Here is a 16,250-nt window from a genome sequence, read left to right as displayed (position 1 = left end):
TTCAAGTTTTGCTTTTTGCTATTACAAATGATGTAACAGCAATAAACTTAATCTGTGCACTTATTTGAATATTTTCTCTGGACAGACATTGGAAATGGTATGCTCATTCTAAATAAACTCCCATCCAAAAGTGATAGCCTAATATATTTTAACTAATTTATAAGATAGTTCCTATATCCCCTACTGTATTACCACTACTAGATATGATTAATCCTCTTTTTAAATTTTTTTTAATTTTATTTTTTAAAAATTTTATTTATTTTAGAGAGAGAAGGAGAGGGCGAGAGAGTGCATGTATGAGCAGGGAGGAGGAGGTGCAGAGGGAGAAGCAGACTCCCTGCTGAGCAGGAAGCCTGAGGTGGGCTCAATCCCACGACTGAAGCCCAAGGCAGACGCTTAAGCAACTGAGCCACCCAGGTGCCCCTAATGCTCTCTCTCTTCTTTTTAAATATTTATTTATTTGAGAGAGAAAGAGAGAGAGAGAGAGAGAGAGAGAGAGAGAGAGAAGGAGTGTGAGTACGGGGAGGGACAGAGGGAGAGGATCTACAAGCAGACTCCCTGTTCAGCCCAGACCTCCCCCCAACCCCTCCTGCCAGGCTGGCTGGATTCCACCACCCATGATGACATGACCTGAGCCAAAACCAAGAGCTGGGACAGTCAAATGACTGAGCCACGCAGGTGCCCCGATTAATACTCAAGACATCAATTACAATGAAGTTTCCAAATTCTCAATCTATCATCAACTACCAGTTTAAAATAAGATTCCCAGGTAAACTTTTAAAATAGTGAAACAACTGGTCAAACCCCTGTCAAGTACAACACTGTAGCTAACAAACTTGTTACTGCACTTCACAAATCAGAAGTTGAACTGATTAATACAATGACTTATATTTGCCATAGAAAAGTTCTAGATGTGATTATTTTACAGATCAACCCTTTTACCAGTCCTGATACAAGCAGGTACTAATTCCATTAGTAGCTATTTTCAAAGTCCTACAGCTACCCACCCCTTTGCTTTTTAGTTATAGACAGCTGAGATGAGAAAGGGGGGTTATCAATGAAGAAATACAATGATTTTGGAAGTATTATTCTGAGTACCAAATCTTAACTTTCAAGGTGGGATCAATGCAAACTACAATTTTACAAATATAAAAACTAATGACATTGAAAATCGTTACCATTCCTTATTTTCCCTTTTCAGCTTTACAAGGCACAATAATTCACATCTTTGAGCCTGGAAAGGAACTGAACTGTCCCTTTCCCCTCCTTCTAAGTTCTTCATATAAACTCAATTTGAGCAAGGAACTCTTTCCTAGCTGGCAGTTTGATAGCTAATGAATCCAACACTTTTCTTTAGTGTTGGAGATACAGCATACTAAAGCAGACATATGTGCAGATATACCCTTGAGCACTGAGGAGAGAATATATTTCACCCTGCTCCTGGGGATGTCACCCAGCAGATAGATTTATAGTCTAAAAACATAAAACAAAAGGATGATTAAAAAGAAGCCATCTCTCTCCAGGATAGACTGACAATGGACTTAAATAGGTAAAGAAATCAAGTCTATTCTTTTTGGGTTTCTAATGCAGATATCATAAAAAGAAGTGTATATATAAATACAGACACAAACAGCTGCTCATAAATTATGTGACATATTTTCTGCAAATGAGGGATTATCTACATCACTCAGGAAATAGTATTGACAGAAGTATTTAGAGAGTACAGTCTTTTGGAATTGGAATGGTTAGAAAACTACAGATAAATAATCTTTATTAAATAATATTTATCAAAATAGAATCAAAACAACGAAGATAAAGAATTTTAAAATAAAAATCTCTAATTATAATATTTTTTAGGTTCTTTCTATAAATTTGTTAGTTATAACTGAGCACAGAAGATTTAAAGTTTATGTTTTTTATTACAGCTGGGAAAGAAAACAATATTACTAGTAAAGAAGGACCATAAATATGATTTTTCCTTCCTAAATACCCAAAATGGAGTCCAAGCAATACAGAGCTTGATAACAACAAAAGCACTATATACTCATAATAAACAGTGTATTATACACATGCAAATTTTATAATTCAATTTTTCTTAAAATATTAAAAAATGACCTCTGACTCCTTGACATGTTCTACTCCTATTCCTCTAAACATGTTCTTAATTTCACTCCCCTAAAATCTGTGGTATAGGCAAATTATTATGATTTTTGAAATTTTTATGTTCCTGGCTTGAGGACCAGTATTTGTTCTGTCATGATTAAATATTTCCAACCGAGACCCAACACTTCTTTGTTCAACTAAGGTTTTGGCACACAGTTTTGATCTCTTGTCTTTCTCAATAAACAAGTACAAAGTATTTGGCTTTTCAAGGAGTTATATACTTCTAAAAACTAAAAAGTAGTAACAGATAAGAGCAGCTAAAATACAGAGTTACATTTCAAAGTCTAAGTTTTCCAATATAATTCTCCATCATCACCTTGAGCTTATACACTGAGAGATATTCTGTGTTCACTCATTTAAATTATAAATGCTAGACTATATTTCACTCTCTATCTTGTCAAAGTCAATGACATCACATTGAATAGTTAATATATTAATCAAGCAAGTATTTACTGAGCTCTTACAGTAATCTGCCTCATACATTACATATTTAACTCAAGACTTGTAAAATACTGGAATCGAGACAGGAAGAGATTGAGGTGGGATGAGTTTTATCTTCTTTTTCTTCAACTTGGCCTTAACTTACTTTACAGTAGATTCTCCGTCACAATTACAGACTTAAAGGAAGGCAAATGTGAAAAGTTGGCATATAATATAGAAATTATTTTAAGTGGCACGGTTTAATTAAAAACTTAATAAATGTGACTGATAGAAATATAATACAGAGGAGTGGATTAAGAGTTCATTTAAAAATAGCATCAAATAATATGGACAGTATTATCATGAATATGGGAAAATTAAACCTCTTACAATATCTGACAGACCAAGTAAACAAAAAAATTAGGTTGTAGAAAATTTGAGTATAATCACCAATAAGATTGATTTACTAGACATACAATGATTTTCTTTTCAAAACTCCATGGAAATTACAAAACTGATCATATATCAATTCACACAGAACACCATAATAAATTTAAGATTAAATATTATATAGGCACATTCTCTAACCACAATGTAACTCAAAGAAACTAAACTCTTGGATAATTAAAAATAACTTTTATGATATAAAATTCCAAACCCATATGCAATTTATCTTCACAATCCTCTCTCAGATTATTTTAAAGTAATTCCCAGATATCATATAATTTCAACTGTAAATATTCTGGTAGAACTCTTGGAAATTAAAAATGACATTAACGACAATAACACTCAAGAAAATTCTTGATTATTCTTGGATCAAGGGAAAAAAATCAAATGTATATGATTGGAACACTTCTATATAACAATTTTTTGAACTGTTTTTAGTTAAAGATGATAGTTCAAGGACCCATATTCATCTCTTCCCTTAAATCTGATCGTAATGACCTTGAAAGGATAAAAATAGAGGAATACAGCATTATTTGTAAGTTAAACACTTATAGAATTTCTGATCCATGAAAAGCAACTTCAAGGATCTACAAGACTAAGTTGCAAAACACTTCTTGAAAGAGTAATGTGATCTAGTGAAGGAGATCCTAGGCCAGAAAACATACAGGAAAGTTCAATTTGGATTTCTTTCAACCAGCTTTGCGCAGTGGCAGTATCGTAGCCAATGAGGTTTATCCGAGGCTTGGATTATTGCTAATTGGATTTCCTTCAACCACTAAAGGTTGAATGGAAAGTGAGGATGCGTCTGATAATGGGATCCAGAGAGTGTCAATTATTTGAAAAAAGAACATACAGAAAGTCGAGTTGAACTCAGTGGTTGTGCAGGGAGGTAAAGTCCTTTATAAATTTCACCTTACAGGGCACATGTGCCCCAATATTTATAGCAGCAATGTCCACAATAGCCAAAATATGGAAAGAGCCCAGATGTCCACTGACAGATGAATGGATAAAGAAGATGTGGTATGTATGTACAATGGAATTTTACTCAGCCATCAAAAAGAATGAAATTTTGCCATTTGCGATGATGTGCATGGAACTAGAGGGTATTATGGTTAAGTGAAATAACTCAATCAGAGAAAGACAATTATCATACGATCTCACTGATATGTGGAATTTAAGAAACAAAACAGAGGACTGTCGGGGAAGAGAAGGAAAAATAAGATGAAATCAGAGAGGGAGACAAACCATAAGAGACTCTTAATCATAGGGAACAAACTGAGGGTTGTTGGAGGGGGAGGTGGGTGGAGGAATGGGGTATCTGGGTAATGGGTATTAAGAAGGGCACTTTATATAATAAGCACTGGGTGTTAGATGCAACTGATAAATCACCAAATTCTACCTCTGAAACTAATAATACAACATATGTTAATTAAATTGAATTTAAATTAAAAATTTTTATTTTATTTTTAAAGATTTTATTTATTTATTTGACAGACAGAGATCACAAGCAGGCAGAGAGGCAGGCAGAGAGAGAAAGAGGAGGAAGCAGGTTCCCAGCGGAGCAGTGAGCCTGATGCGGGGCTCAATCCCAGGACACTGGGACCATGACCTGAGCGGAAGGCAGAGGCTTAACCCGCTGAGCCACCCAGGCGTCCCTAAATTAAAAAATTTTAAAACCAAAAATAATTTTCACCTTATAGCTTCTTTGTCAAAATGAACACAAAGACACCAGGAGTGTGGGTTCCTATGAAAAGCACCAGCATGGAAAGACTGTCATCAAGTGTTATCAGATAACTGGATCTCTATTGATGTGCTCTATAAACACAGCAGGTACAAAAATTGTGGTGGCTTGGAAACTATAAAGGTAATGAAATTTCTCTGCCCAGGATTGTCCTCCCAAAAATGACAATGCAGAAAATCAACTGGGTAATGAAGAAGGCAAGCTTCAGAAACTGTTCCACATGGAAAAGAACAGAACTAATGAAACTGGTAGATAAAAATGAGATATATATATAAACAGGAGAGCAAACATAAATCAAAAATAAAAAAACAAAAAACCACATGCAGTGGTCCTGAAGGAAAGACTGAATAAATGGAATGGGAGTGATAATCATTTTCATAATAAAAGAATTTCTTTAGCTAGAATATGTAATGTGTATATCAAAGAGCTCTCTGGAGCTGGGGTGTCAGGGTACATGGGTCACCAGGCAAAAATTACTGAAAAGGGAAAAACAATCAGATATATCCTGATAGAAGATTTATGCTTCAAAGATAAAGATTCCTACAAGTTTTCAGAACCATTGCCACTCCCCAAAACTTATACGGAACAGTTGGACTAGACTTTGACTTCTCTTCAAAATTAGTAGCTAGAAGATAATGAGCAAATATTAGAATTTTGAGGAGGAAACTTATTTCACAAGAAATCCCTACCTAACCATGTTGTTCAATTAAGACAAAAGAAATTCATTTTTTGACATGTAAAGACTCAGAATAAAGCAATATAGCCCTGTGGGGGAAAAAATACCACTCAAATAAGTACAACTCACCCATGAACAACACAGGGGTTAGGGGCACTGATGTCCACATAGTCAAAAATCTGCATATTAACTTCTGAATTCCCAAAAACTTAATTACTAATAGCCTGTTGACCTGAAGCCTCACCCATAACATAAACAGTAAACTGACAGATTTTATATACACGTTATATATTGTATTCTTACAATATCATAAGCTAGAGAAAATATGCTATTAAGAAAATCATAAGAGAAAATACATTTATAGTAGTGTACTGTACAAAAGATCCACATACAAGTGAACCTGTGAAGCTCAAATCATGTTGTGCAAGGGTTGACTATAGTCTAATGAATAGAAGAATCAAAATTAAGAAATGGTTAAATAGCAATACAGGTGACTGACAACATGTACGGAAACTACTTAAGACATTAAACTCAATCATAACTATTACATTACAAAAAAGAATATAAATGCCATTGGTTACAAAAGGAGAACATAAAAAATGTGAAACATTAAAATAATTTGAAAAACAGTTTCCTGATAAGAAGTTGAAAAACTTTAAAAGATGAAGTAGTAGAAAGAAAGAGAAAGAACTTTAGGAGAGAAGGAAGTAGAAGGTAGGGAGAATTAAAACTGTACTCTGATGCTTATACTGAAAGACTGAACAAAATGGGCTAATTTTTACTGTTAAAATGAAGGACAATATGTTCTTAGCTGTGTTTCCCATTTTTCCAAGTGTTTAACAGCATAATTAAAATCAGACTAATTACTTTCCAAACCACTATACGGAAATAAAAGTATTACTGTATATAATATACAGAGAAAAGGAGAAAAAATAGATCACCCTATAATGCAGCCAATTACATTCTTAAGCATATAGCCCAGTAAAAACTGGAAACAACCCAAATATTCATTAACAATAATATAAATACACACACCGTGGCATGTTCATGCAATTAAATATTAGCAGTGAAAATTAGAAACTAACATGGACTGATTCAAATGGCCAACAACAAATTGTTAAAAAAAATAATTTCCAAAGATTACGTTATGATTCCACTTATATAAAAATCATAAACAAGCAAAAAAATTTATATATATTATTTAGAAATAGATAAGTGAGTGTTAAAACCACAAAGAAAAGCCATATAACAATTAGCACTTAGAAAATAAGTTAGGATTTATCCTTTAAAAGAGAAATGCAGGGCGCCTGGGTGGCTCAGTGGGTTAGGCCTCTGCCTTCGGCTCAGGTCATGATCTCAGGGTCCTGGGATCGAGTCCCGTGTCGGGCTCTCTGCTCTGCGGAGAGCCTGCTTCCCCCTCTCTCTCTGCCTGCCTCTCTACTTGTGATTTCTCTCTCTGTGTGTCAAATAAATAAATAAAATCTAAAATAAATAAATAAATAAATAAAATAAAAGAGAAATGCAATAAAGAAAGAAACACAAGCAGTTTCAAAGGTATTAGTAGTTTTGTTGTTGGTATTATTGTTTGGGTGTAGATAAGCCTGCATATATTAAGCTTTTTCGTATTTATTTTGTATTTATTTCATAATTAAAAAAAAATTTAAACACTGGAAAAAAAAGTATTGTTATTTCAAACTTTCAAATAAAACAAGTATTTTCATTGCCATATAAAATGTTTCCAATTACAGAAAATGATTAGAAGCTCCTTGAAAACTGTAATCTAGCAAAATCTGACAAACTTTATAAAAACTACAGGTAAAAAAAGAAAAGACTACATTTATAAATGGTACGTAAAGACCAAGCAAAAAAGCAAGATAAGATTTTGTTACAGAAATCCAGTAATAGTTCACTATTAAAAATTTTATAACACCAAACTCACAGATCAAGAAAAAATATTATCTAAACAAAGGATGCCAAAGTTTATTTAATAAAATTAAGCACCAATGCTTCATTGAAAAAAATTAATGAAGAATTCTAGAATACTGCTATTTTTGGATCTGTCCTATGGCCCCTCTGGTTGTACCATATACAACAAAGAATTCCCTATCTACCTCCTTTCTCAATACAGTCTTTCTCAGAATATTATACCTCAACTTGATCCAGGATACTTGCTTCTGTAGAAGAGTACCCTTCAAAATGGGGGCACACAAACAAAATACTCCAATAGGGAAAGATATTTAATTTATGGATCCACATTACCTCCTTCCTTCCTCACTGACAGTCCATATGTTACTCATCTGATGTTAACCAATGTAGAGGAGCTAAGAGTGGAATTCCTATTAATTTAACAGCCTTTGACCACTGGAGCCTTAATCATTAGGTACTAATAATGTCTATGTATGTCAAGGTTTAGGGAATTTGAAGACAATATTATCTAATTTTAATTAAACTATTTCTCACAAAAGAGATTAAATAGATTTCTTCAAAGAAGCCACAATGTGAATAATGCAGCAAAATAAAACAAGAAAAAAGCAAAGCTGATACTTCCATTACAAAACAATGGCAATGTGATCAGATAGCTATAAAAGAAGTAGGCCAAAAAATTTCTAAATTATCAAAAAATAAAATACCTTAATGTAGATTAACATTGATTATGAACCTTGTCCTAGGTTAATGTTGTACTTTTTATGTTACTGATGATTTCCAAGATGTTTAAAACTCCAAAATTTGAAGACAAGCTTCTACATTTTTCTAAGTAATATTTTTCAAGTCATTGAAAAACCAAATCCTTTTTAACACTTTTTAAAATCTAACCAAAACTTTTTAAAATTAAAAAATAAATATTATTTCAAGCAAGTGTACTGATAAATATTTATAAGAGCCCTTCAATGGGCCAAATCCACTATCACTGGGGAAACATATCTTCATTTTCTCATGATAAAAAAGGCTAAATTAATACATGGAAAATATGTCAACAAAACAAATACTGTTGGGAAATGGTAAGAAAACACTACTGAGGAGTTGAAAAAACAAGGATTAGAGCAAATTATATTGCGTGGGAGGTTTTCTATATAGCTGAATTCAAGTACAGATGTTTCTAACATATCTGAGCTTATAAGTATTTCCTAGATTCTCTTTCAAAAATGAAATTCGCAAAAAACTACTTTTTGGTGAGTCATTAAAGGAAAGCTGTACCAGAGAGGATATATTCTCAAAAGCAAATGATTTTAGAAAAAAAGAATTTCAGGAAAACATGTTAATTCTACTTAAAACCAAAATGAAGAAGCAGCTGCTTTAACTGGGAAAGGGAAGTAGAAGCAGGGGGAAGGGAGCTAAGGAAGATGAAAGAGAAAGCAGGCAGAAGTAAGGGTAAAAAGGAAGATTAAAAGACCTGTAAAAAGCATTTATTGCATCATTTATAGGCAGGATAATGCAGCAAAGAAGCTGGAAGTCAGAAGTGCCAAAAATGCTTCAGGATGATGTCAATGGGGTCAATTATATAAAAACAAGGTCTTTGAAACACAGAAAAATCTTCAAACGTATTTCATAATGAGATGTGAAGTGATAAGAAAAATATTTTGTACCAGAGAGGTCAAATGGATATCCTAGTCAAGAGTAATTAAAAATGCTGCCAATTTTGGAAGTTATACACTTCACTTTTTAAAAATTCCCAAATTTGCTGATTTTCTCATGACAGCATTAGGTGATGAGCAGTTATCTTACCTAACAGATAATTTAAAAAAACAAAACAAAACAAAGACACCTTATCAACCCTTTAAAGTAAAACAACAACAACAACAACAACAAAATCAATATAAAGTAATTACTTTAAAAAAGAAATTCATTCTGTGGAGAGAACATTTTCTTAAAAAGGATGCCTTTTATTTTTTATTTTATTTTTCAAGATTTTACTTATTTGAGACAGTGTGTGTGCATGCAGGGAGAAGGACAGAGGGGAAGAATCTCAAGCAGACTCCCAGCTGAGTGGGGAGCCTGCCACGGGGCTTGGTCCCACAACCCTGAGATCATGACCTGAGCCAACACCAAGAGTTGGATGCTTAACCAACTGAGCTGCCCAGGTGCCCCAAAAGGATGTTTTTTAAAAGCGAATTTCCTTCCATGATATGATCTTGTTGAAAATATTGTGCATGTATCATACATTAAAACTTCTATATTTACACTGCCGTAGGAAAAGGAATTTTCCATAACTGTTAAAAAAAAAAACCTCCACCAAATTCTGTGGGCTTTGAACCCTTTAAGACAACTTTTATATTGATATAATTCTATACTTAACAGTCATAAAAATACTTCAAAGAACTCATGTCCTCAATCCAGATGTACCAATTGTTTACATGTTGTTTAGTTGCTTTATCATATTCTCATTTTCTCATTGTCTCCTCCTCCCTCTGCCCACACATGTACACACCCACAGCACTGCAACCCTCCCCACACCCAGAGTTTTTCCTGAACCATTTAAAATTAAGTTACTGTTCCTTATTTTTAACAAGCTTGACATTTTTCAAGAGTAGAGGGTGGTTACTCTGTAGAAAGTCCATCAATTTAGCTTTGTCTGAGGTTTCTTTATAATGAAATTAGATACAGAGAATGCACCTTTGGCAGGAATACCACAGAAATGAATATATATCCTAGTGTATATTATAAGGAAGTATATTATGTCCCACTGATCATACTGTTAACTTTGATTACTTTGTAAGATTGGAATTACTAGGTTAAATCACTAGGAAGTTACTCTTTTCCTTTTGGAAATTAATAAGTAACTTATGGGAGAACACTTTGAAGTTATCTGAATAACCTGTTCCTTACCAAACTTTCACCCACTAGTTTTAGCAACCATTGAGGATTCTTGCCTGAATCGGATTATTACTGTAATGGTGATTTTTCCTTAACTCCATTATTCCTTCCACATTTATTAGCTGGCATTCATTCTACTGTAAGTGAGCTCTTCCCATCCTCTCCCATTTATTCAGTTACTTATAACATCATGGATTATTTCAAAAATATTATATTCCTATCATTATTTATTCTAATGTTCAAAGTGTTCCAGCTTTGGCCAATGGGAGCCCTTTCAAGCCACCTCCTCTATCTTTTGATGTAGCCCTATCATTTTTTGAGCAGTTTCTTGCTTTGTAGAATAAGATATAACAGGCTTATCTTGCATTTTCCCTGCTTCCATACTAGCATCACTCTTTTCTCCAAGGAACACTGCTTCTTTTTAATGAGGAATGATATTTAGAACTCAATACCTAAAGACTAGCTGTGCTCACTACTTATAGAGGTATCTTTCTTCCAGGCCCTTTTAGTATAATTATTAGTATGTATAAATCCATTTTTGGGCGCCTGGGTGGCTCAGTGGGTTAAGCCGCTGCCTTCGGCTCAGGTCATGATCTCAGGGTCCTGGGATCGAGTCCCGCATCAGGCTCTCTGCTCGGCAGGGAGCCTGCTTCCCTCTCTCTCTCTCTCTCTGCCTGCCTCTCTGTCTACTCGTGATCTCTCTCTGTCAAATAAATAAATAAAATCTTTAAAAAAAAATCCATTTTTGTATCTCTACAAAAGGATAAGATCATATTTATACCTCTATTGTCAATTCAACACCACAGTTTTCCCCTTTCATATTTTTAACTTTCTTCTCTGATAGTGAAAAATCTAGATAATGTTTTTTCCCACTAAAATTGCACATTTGCTCAGCCCTATAGCAAACAAACCTAGAATTCAAAATAATTACAGTTCCTTTTGACTTTAGACCAGTATCATTTGAAACACAGTTTCATTTGCTTCTTTTTGTGAAAGAATAAACCACTTTAGGTTTATTCTTCCACATTCTTGATTTTATTAATTTTAAACACTTACTATTTACCCATTTTTATTAACTATCTATGAATGTATTTTCAGTATGAAAACCAAATTTATACAAAAAAAAGGAAACTAAAACTTGTGGGTTACAGCTGAAGCAGTGAATAAAGGTGATTTATGTATTCATTTTTTTTTAAAGATTTATTTATTTATTTGACAGATAGAGATCACAAGTAGGCAGAGAGGCAGGCAGAGAGAGAGAGAGAGAGAGAAGGAAGCAGGCTCCCTGTAGAGCAGAAAGCCCAATGCGGGGCTTGATCCCAGGACCCTGGGAACATGACCTGAGCCGAAGGCAGAGGCTTTAACCCACTGAGCCACCCAGGCGCCCCATATATTCACTTTCTTTGTTATTTTGTTTTTAAATTGCTTTTTCTGCATTTAGGAAGGTCTTGTTTTTGTTCCACTGGTTACCTATGTACTTATACATTTACAGTGCCTTAATCTCATTTTCTTATTATCACCTAGTATATGTCAACTTTCAATAGTATCTTCTCATTCCCAACTACAGCTTTACAACAATCAATAAGCTTTTCCTACTTTACTCTTTACCTCCTCCTTTATTTTTTTTTACATTTTTTTCTTTTCTTTTCTTTTTTTGTTTTTTAAGATTTTATTTATTTGACAGAGATCACAAGTAGGCAGAGAGGCAGGCAGAGAGAGAGAGGGAAGCAGGCAGAGAGCCTGATGCAGGGCTCAATCCCAGGGCCCTGGGATCATGACCTGAGCCAAAGGCAGAGGCTTTAACCCACTGAGCCACCCAGGCGCCCCTACCTCCTCCTTTAGAGTTGGCATTATTTATCCTCTGTAAGAATATGTAAGATTTACATATTATTCTTTCACCTTTGTTGTCACCTACGTTTTAAACTTAGATCTACAATTATAACATATTTAATAATAACCATGGATTCTTCTGCAAATGTTTTCCTACTCAACTCTAAGTTGGATAAAGCCCATCCACTAGTGGATTCCTCAAGAAATATTCAAGTGTGTACTATCCTGTTGAGTTATACATGTTTAAAATATTTTTTTATTCTTGATGTTTAAAAACAGCTTGGCTTTTTTTGTTTGTTTCCTCAAAAATATATTTAATAAACCTGTTATAAAAAAATCAAACATTTTCAACATTTTATCAATTCAAACTCACTATAAGTAACTGGGACTTCTTTGTATTTTGGAGATTACCTCAACTAAAAATACATTACATATGTACAACACTTCGAAATATAATTGAAGAGCTACCTCAACTAATGTTAAATTTCACGTTAACTCTAGAGACTTATAGGTTAAAATTCCCATAAATTTGTCTGCAATCAAATGTAATGTACTAATTATGAATGTCTTAGTAACTATTAAAAAAGAAAAAATATTTGGAAGGAAATGGTTGGTTTTAAAGTTCTGTGACAAACTCCTAGAAGATAAAAAATATGTAAAACCAATTTCATGACCAAGATTTATTTATTTTTCTTCCTTCCTTCTTATTTTTTCTTTCACCTAGATTTCTTAATGAATCCCTGATTGTCATTTCTGGCAGCTCAACCCAGTCTGTTGGGATGGTAGTGTGCTATATGCTGTCAGGAACCCTCCACTGTTTCATCAGAGCCATACTACTAAATGCTCTAACAGTCCTGGTCAAAAGTAAGGACATGATAACAAATTTCAGTGCTGTACACACCTTTCCCATTTAAGAACAGCTTGGCTTTACAATAAATTTTTGGTTTACCCGTTTCCTTAGTTTCTTGAAAACACTGCTCCATTGGTACTTCGGTTTGTATGTTTCTGTTAAGAAATGTGTGCCAGTTTAATTATCTTGGCCTATTAGTTGTTCTGTTTTGTTTATTTACCTGGAGGTTCTCAAAGTTTATCTTTAGAGTCTAATACTTTTATAAAATATGACTCAAAATTGACTATGTACTATAAACTTCCCCAAGTACTCTATGGTCCTTTCAGTGTGTAGATGCAGGTCTTTTATTTCTGGAAAATTTTTTTACATTATAGTTTTAAATATTATTTGTTCCTATTGTTTAGTTTTTCTAACTCAATTATACATATATGTTGAATCTCTTTTTGTCTCACATTACCACCACTTTCTCTTTTACCTGTTTTACTTCTTTAATTCATTTTCCTTTTTATGATTATTTTTCTGACTTTCTTCAATACCCTTTACTAAATTTCCAGTTGAGTTCATTCCCTTTTGGGCATCTTGGAATTTAGAAGTCATTTCTAAGATGATTTTTTTTTTTTCTTTTTCTTCCACCTCTTTCTTGGGTTCAACCAACTCTCCTCTTATTTCTTCCTAGGTGTTTTTGTGATTTTACAGTTTTGGGGCAGAGGATAATTTCTCCTCTGTTTCTTTGTTTTTAAATTTATGGTTCTAGTTGGTTATTTCTATCTGTAAATGTTTGTTCAAGAGTATTTCAGCCAGTCTGGAAAGCTGTGTTACAGTTTTCTTCCACTGTGTGGTTGTTTTCTTTCTTGAAGGCAAGGGTGTTCATCCACTGAGATGTTGATTCTTATGTTTTCTTATAGCGGTGGCTTTCCATAGATTTATGAGACTTTTGACTATTGTGACTTTGACGTGGTTCACAAGATTCCTATTTTAAGAGCCTCTCTTTTGTTTGTGTACCAAAGTATGGTTTCTTTAATGGATGAATTTTTTTTTTTTTTCCCACTAGTTGTGATGTTGAAAGGAAGTTATATGTACGTCCTCTGATTTGGAGAAAGGGGTTTCTATTTTATCTTGCAGGACTTTATATTCCCCCCTTTTTGCTTCTTTTTCCTTCACTATCCAATACCCAAAGTGTGCTTTTCTCTTCTCTTTAACTTTTTTCCTCCAGCAAAAATACTTTTCAAAGACTGCCACCCCAAATCACATACATTATTAAGCCCAAAGACCTGCAGAGTCAGTGCTCTGATCTACCAGGACTCTTGTACTTAAGGTGTGGTTTCTTCTCCTAATGGTGATGTTAGAGCAATCCTAGTTTCCTCCACTTTTTCAGAACTGCCCTTTTTCTCCATAAATGCATGTGTCAGGGGAAATATCTCTGCTGGGATTTGATATTTATTTTTCCAATTAAAGGAAACTTGAAGTTTGTAGCATTCAGTCTAGTTATGCTGAGGGTATGGATTTTGTACAGTTTTAGTTGTTCTTGTTGATCCTCACTGATTTTGGAGGCTATACAGAGAGACTTGGATTTATCCTCATGTATCACTATCCTTACTTGGCCAGTAATTGATTTAAATCCTTATATAAAATGTGTCAAAATGTGACAGTGTCCCAGAATTTGCAAGAAAAACTGACTTGAAACAAGAAGGAAAATGTTAAATAAGTTTCAACAAAAAAAATAGTGCATAATGGACATGGAATTTTTTAAAAAGGAGGATCATAATTTATTGCTTTATTAAATGTATACAATGATGCATTTGTTCTATTTTCATCCATGTATAATTCTTCCACTATGGAAAAGTATCAAAATAAACTGAATATAGAAACAGACTTTTGGGGGCACCTGGGTGGCTCAGGGGGTTAAAGCCTCTGCCTTCAGCTCAGGTCATGATCTCAGGGTCCTGGGCTCGAGCCCCACATGGGGCTCTCTCCTAAGCAGGGAGCCTCCTTCCTCCTCTCTCTCTGCCGGCCTCTCTGCCTACTTGTGATCTCCGTCAAATAAATAAATAAAATCTTGGAAAAAAAAAAAAAAACCAGACTTTTGAATTAATATATGACAAACTATTAAACAAAAAAATTGGAATTTACTGCTCTCATTAAAATAGTGTTCAATCATTCATTAAACAAGTATTTACTAAGCATTTACTACATGCTAGGCACTGCTCTGGATGCCTGGAATACTAAGTAAACAAAGCAGACAAATAACCTTATCCAAATGAGACTAACATTCTTTTTTTTTTTTTTTTTAAAGATTTTATTTATTTATTTGACAGACAGAGATCACAAGCAGGCAGAGAGGCAGGCAGAGAGAGAGGAGGAAGCAGGCTCCCTGCTGAGCAGACAGCCCGATGCGGGGCTCGATCCCAAGACCCTTGAGATCATGACCTGAGCCGAAGGCAGCGGCTTAACCCACTGAGCCACCCAGGTGCCCCTGAGACTAACATTCTTATAGGGGAGGCAAATAAACAATAAAATTAATAAGTATGCTTTTAAAAAAACACCACGGCTTTTTATATGTTAATAAATAAAAATTTAAATATATTTTTTCACTTTTATCATATTAAAAATTTACTTTTTGAGTATTTCTATCTAACTACACTTAGGTTATATATTGGGCAGTATGCCCCCAACTTTCCATTTTTAGGAATATAATCATAGTCCGAAGAACACAGATGTCTAGAAAATATCACCAAGAGATCCTGAACTTATAGCTAGAAGGAATAACTTAGGAAACATTGGGTTGTCTCTCCTTGGGAGAGTGGATAATAAGTACATTTATAGACACAAGAGAAATCATTCCAATTTATTAGATTTTTATTGTTTGAATCAAGTGTATGTGTAAGAAAAGGGGCTGTATTTAGATATTAAGCAGCCAAAAATGAGGACTGCAGGAAATGTTTGTTTGCTGATACTCAGCATTTAAGAATGCTACTAATGGGGAATTCCCCAAAGTGATAAGCAGCAGAGTATGGGCCTTACTGAACTTGCTTAAAAGGGTGAAAAAAAGGTTTCTCTCTACTTCATGTCACCTACAACAATGACATACAAATCAGTTTTGTCCAAACTGAACTCTGAATTTTTAGGGGATAACAAACAATGGGTTATTTAAGATAGTAGCAGTAGGAGTTGAGAGATTTACTCTTTCTGACTTCCTACAAATTCCTTATCTTCAGAAATTAGACAGGGCTGATTTATATTGTTTGCAAATAATTATAGTTTATAACCCAATAATTCCACTTCTAGAAACTTATCGTACTCTATATTCTAGA

General features: G+C 34.0%; 1 protein-coding gene across 1 annotated transcript in view; it reads right to left on the bottom strand.

Annotated features, from left to right (window-relative positions):
* Positions 1-16,250, bottom strand: part of LOC111157850 (AT-rich interaction domain 2) — a 160,670-nt gene that overhangs the window by 81,994 nt on the left and 62,426 nt on the right. The gene's annotated exons all lie outside the window — the stretch shown is intronic.

Source organism: Enhydra lutris, unplaced genomic scaffold, assembly GCF_002288905.1.
Source record: "Enhydra lutris kenyoni isolate GAN:26980312 unplaced genomic scaffold, ASM228890v2 scaffoldscaffold56, whole genome shotgun sequence".
NCBI classification, from domain to species: Eukaryota; Metazoa; Chordata; class Mammalia; order Carnivora; family Mustelidae; genus Enhydra; species Enhydra lutris.
Note: the sequence above shows the minus strand (reverse complement) of the source record. Positions and strands in the feature narration are given on the sequence as shown.